The sequence below is a fragment of the Halichoerus grypus genome, chromosome 2, assembly GCF_964656455.1.
Source record: "Halichoerus grypus chromosome 2, mHalGry1.hap1.1, whole genome shotgun sequence".
Taxonomy (NCBI): domain Eukaryota; kingdom Metazoa; phylum Chordata; class Mammalia; order Carnivora; family Phocidae; genus Halichoerus; species Halichoerus grypus.
In genome coordinates, this window is record NC_135713.1 from 23,945,586 (window position 1) to 23,950,609 (window position 5,024).

Here is a 5,024-nt window from a genome sequence, read left to right on the forward strand (position 1 = left end):
CAGAAATTTGCCAGTTTGCAGGAAAATGGCTTAAAAATCGAAGCTGAGATGAAATACTTGAACTTCTTGTGTGAACCTATGAAAGTAATATTTTTCTTTATCAACTGATATGAAGGTTTGCACAAACCCTACATTACTTCGGTATAAAAATGACTTTTGCTGTCTAAAATGTCACAAAAATGTTTGGATTCTTCAGAACACATCTGTAAAAGGATTATTGTCCCCTTAATTTTGGCATATGCTATCATTTCCCTTTTATTCTTTATCTATTACCATATTTAACAGAAATTCCCTGTGACTAACTTCCTTTAACCTCCACTGTGAGATACAATTGTGGGAAAAGTGGTAAATGGGATGAAAGTGGAGAACTTTTTCTTTCTCAGGATGTCAAAAACCTGCAAAGGCCAGAAACTTGCCTCCTACCTAGCTGGAAATCATGATTATACTGAACACTGTAGAATCCTCTGACTTGAGTTCCACTCTGAAACAAACACATCAAATTTGCCTTTCTCCAAATTATCAACTGCTTTGTGATAACAACATTTAGGCTGTTTGGATGTCAGCTGTTCTCATCATTGGCTAAGCCACTCATGCAGTGCTGTGCTTCTCCCACTCATGGTACCAGAAGGATCCGTTTAATGACACCTCGCTCTACTTATTTCTCTGTCACACCAGCTCATCAGTTTTACCTCTATGGCCTGCATTGACTCAAACCCATTTTTCAAAGATATTTTTCATGTCCAATCAATGAAATGCTGGAGGCGTCAGTTGCCTGATCCTCCCTGGTGTATATTAAGTGAGAAAGAATTGAAAGGTTGCTCAATGGATTAAGAGTACAGATTATCCTTAGTGAATGAAAGAAAACTAGTTGGTATATACAAGAAGCAAGAAATACCTATGGCCTTATTAGGTTACAAAGCAGCCTAGATTTAGGATACACTTTCCTTAAATGCCACAAGTTGAATCATATTTTCAGTCAATGCTGATGCATACTACAGTTTCTCTTTGAAAGAGATGCTAGCACAGGATTAAGACAGGGTGAGAGATTTATTAGGCACAATGCCTATGAGAGAAGATTGGGAGGGAACCAAGAAGGTCTTGGAGAGCCCTCGCCAAAGATGTTTATTTGACTCTGGAGAAGGAGAGCAGTGAAGGTTGATTGGAAGAAGGCAGTTCTAAGAAAGTTTGGCAAGGTCAATGGTCAATGGGAGAGATGGAGCCAAAGCAGCCCATCAGAGGAGTTCCCCATCTCCCAGGAATGCCCTGCCCTGCTGGGGCACCCAGCATTGACTGGGAAAAGTGAGTGGGATGGGCAGCCTTGGTGCCATAGTGGTAATGGATTTCTAAATGCAGCAGCTGGAGACATTGCTCAGTTATGCTCCCCTCAGTTGGAACTCTGAAAAATACAGTCCCATAATGACTGCCACAGGCTGCCTCCCACATCACACAGATCCACTTTTCCTCACAGATGGGGGAGTGGCTTAACCATGGTACCCACGGTCCCCTTCTACCCTGATGGTCTTGGGTACAAGTGGTCCAAAGTACTCAGGCAGCAGGTGTAACATGCACTTGAGTGGAACCTCTTCTATGTCCCCTGGCCAGAGTATGCCCCTTTTGTTCACCAGGACCTCCAACTCTGCAAAACTCTAAGTACGGTGTGTGAAAATAAATAAAGGAAGCCTCATTTAAAATGGAGTTAGGAAGCTCTGACGGGGGAACTCTCAGGCACTACCACTTCCTGTAAGAAGCCTACCTCCCACCCCCCCAATAGGAAGAAGCTTACTTTACATACCGCAACAAGAAGAAGGAAGATTTTCTCCTTGCCCACCTACAGTCCAGCCAACAAGAACTCGGTGAAACAGCGCCTCCCAGCTTCCTCCTTTCCCCTATAAAAACAAGCCCCTTCTTCTGTTCTCCAGACTTGCCTATGGTTCACCATATTTTGCTTGTCCTGAATTGCAATTCCTCGGCTATTCACAAAATCCATTTTGCTGGTAAAATAACTGGCTCTTTTGTTTTTTAAGGTCAACAGGAGTATAGAGGGATAAAATCCCTAGCTGGCCATTGGCAGCGATGTACAGATACACTTGCTTTTACTCCATGGTTCGGAAGTCTATATATTCTTCCCCGTGGGGACACAGCATCACATAGAAGTTGCCGATTTAATGCATACACCACATAATTCCAGAGCATTGCTCCAGGCTGGCTCTTGAGCTGAATTTTTAGAGGCTATTCCAGAGTTCTGTGAGGCTTGCTGGTTCTAGATGATGCACTATGTGACATAACCAGTGGATCCCATGGTCAACTGTTTCACTCCTTTCACATGACAGGCAGTCATGTCGCCTGGATGTTCTGTATCTGAAAATTGGCTCAAATATGGGAAATGAGCCAGACTGTTACTTTTTATTGAGGCAATCATCCTCAGCTTCCATCCCTGCCCTTGCATTGTGATTCTTGTTACAACTATTGACCAGCACTCTTGCTCCCAGAGACACCATGTTCCCTTAATCATGTTCACAATTGCACAGAGGTCAAGCTCATTTGACTACCCCTTTGACCTTGCCAATCTTTCGGGTAACTGTGGCCTCCTGGCATCTGGATCTGCTGCTTGGCTTCTGAAGACTGTATCTGCTTTCCCTACTATCAGCCCTGGCCTACAGAGAAGGCCACCACTGAATTTCTGATGCTGGTATCTCTCACTAGCACATTGATGATGGCCTTGGGGAATAATGTGACCTCTGGGTCTTCCTGTGGAACATAATTGTCTGCCAGATCCTCTGGCCTCACATAATACATCCACTCTAGCATGCCTGCTTCCCTCAGCTTCTTTGTTCCTGCCTTTAACATTTGATATGGCACCCCAGGAATTTCTGCTTCACTTAGTGCCAGCCATCACTTTTTTAAGTCCCCCAAGAGTCACCCCAGCAGGAAGTTTGTCCCATCTCCCAGGGTCTTTGCTAGGATATGCCTTGTCTCAAGAAAATCAATGGCCCCACATCAAGAGTACTTGCTTACATAGGCTTACATTCTGGCCTCTACCTACCAGCCTGCAGCCAAAAGTGAAGAAGAGGGCAGCTCCTGAGGGAATCACCTGTTTCCTTGGGAGAAGAGTTTTTCTGTTTGTTTTACTTTGTTTCAGCAGCCACCATTTTTACTGCACGTCTGCCATGTGCCAGTCCTTCCATACTGGGTGTCACTGCATCCTCACCAATCAAGTGGCATGACTATGACGACAACCATGACCTTCAAGAAACTGAGGCTCAGAGAGCTTAAATCACTTGCCCAAGTTCCCCAGCTGGTAAGTAACAGAGGGAGAATCCTAATCCAGATCTGTCACATTCCAGAGCCCATGTTCTCTCCACTTTGCTACCAGTTATTCTCTTCAGTGAAGGGTCACTGGTGCAGTCTCTGGGATGGCCAAGAGTCACTCTTGTGGAAATCCCTAACAGGTATTACAGAGTGGGTTTAGACTTCAGGGGTCCTGGCAAGAATCTTCAAATATCCTAGATACTCCTTGGCCTAGAGACCCCAGATATAAACAGGCAGACTCTGACAGTTACATGGACACAAAAACAAAGTTCCAAGGAGACACACATTTCCCTTCCCATGGTGTGGCTGTGTGGGTACACATAGGCTCTTAATCACACATCACTGAATCCCACAGAAGGGCTATACAGTTCTGGGAATGTGTACACACTCATACTCACTATTCCCTTCATGCCCATGCATGAGCATACGTGCACACACATTCACATACACACACACACACATTCATTCATGCCTGGGCACAGTTATGTGGACATTGAGGCAGGTGATAGGAAAGAGGCTCTCGCTGGGTCAGATGAGGATGGCGATGCTAGATGTGGTCTCATGACACTAATGAGCAGACAACCATCTTGAAATGCTGAAGACTCTGCCATTGCCACCATGGTCACTGTGGGTAGAGGGAATGGCTGCATGGATGGGAAGGCAGTGTCCAGTCACGCCCCCCTGGTACAGCAGCAAACCCAGCAGCAAGAGCAAACCTGAGGCAGCCACGCTATGCCCATAAACAGCATGGCAGCCAATGGCTGAGCATGGGCAGTGACCAGCCAGCCCAGCATAGGCCAGTGCCCAGCAGCACAGGACCACTGAGCAGCACCCTGAGGGCACTGGCACCTCCACCACTGCATATTAGGGCCATGTAGTGGGGCTGGCATATGCAGCTCACGTCCTGCAGGGCTGAGCTCATCACCTGCTTAACCAGAACCAGCAGGGCCAGCAGGGAGAACACAGTGCCTGCCGCCAGCCACCACTTGACCACACAGCTGCTGGTGGAGGAGAGCAGTGCTGTGCCACTTACCCCACAGCCCACCCCAAGGCCTACAGTACAAATGATAGCTCTTTCTCAGGAAAGGCAGTCTACCTCTGAATCCCAAAATGTTCATAAGCAAATGCAGACACATCCCCAGGGTCCTCCGTCAAGATAGTCCCATGTTTCAAGGCCCCTGTGTTTTCCAACCAGCACCTTGGCCTTGGTATAACAAAGCAGAGCCTTGGGTGATCCCTCAACTATCTCTGGAGTTTGCAACTCTGGTAGATCCTCAGCCTGCCGCACAGCGCTGTCTGTGCTTTCACTACAAGAGATAAGGACCTCTTCATAAGATACCAAGGCTTGCTGACAGCCTATAGTCCCTTATTAGCCCTCTGGAGGGCATCAGTACAACTTGGAAGTAACCAGCCAACTCCACTACCTTTGTAGGCACTGTTAACCCAAAACTTCCAAATGCCTGAATCCTTAAATCCTGCCACAGCATTGACCTCCACCCAGACATTTTCCTGTCACCACCAATGAAATTCACCATCAGTGTAATCCCGAGCAGTTAACACTGATTGTACAAAGGAGTACTGTTGCCCCATCTGCCAAACAGAACAATGTCCTCTTCACTCACCAAGCAATGAGTAAGCCAGTCCTAAGTCCCTGTCTTATTGCTTGTTTTGTTGGATAACTCCTGAAACCACTTGTGTTATCTGGATACTCTGAG

At 46.5% G+C, this 5,024-nt stretch overlaps 1 pseudogene; it reads right to left on the reverse strand.

Annotated features, from left to right (window-relative positions):
• Nucleotides 1-3,837: 3,837 nt before the first annotated feature.
• Nucleotides 3,838-4,796, reverse strand: LOC118525359 (transmembrane protein 125-like; annotated as a pseudogene).
• Nucleotides 4,797-5,024: the final 228 nt, after the last annotated feature.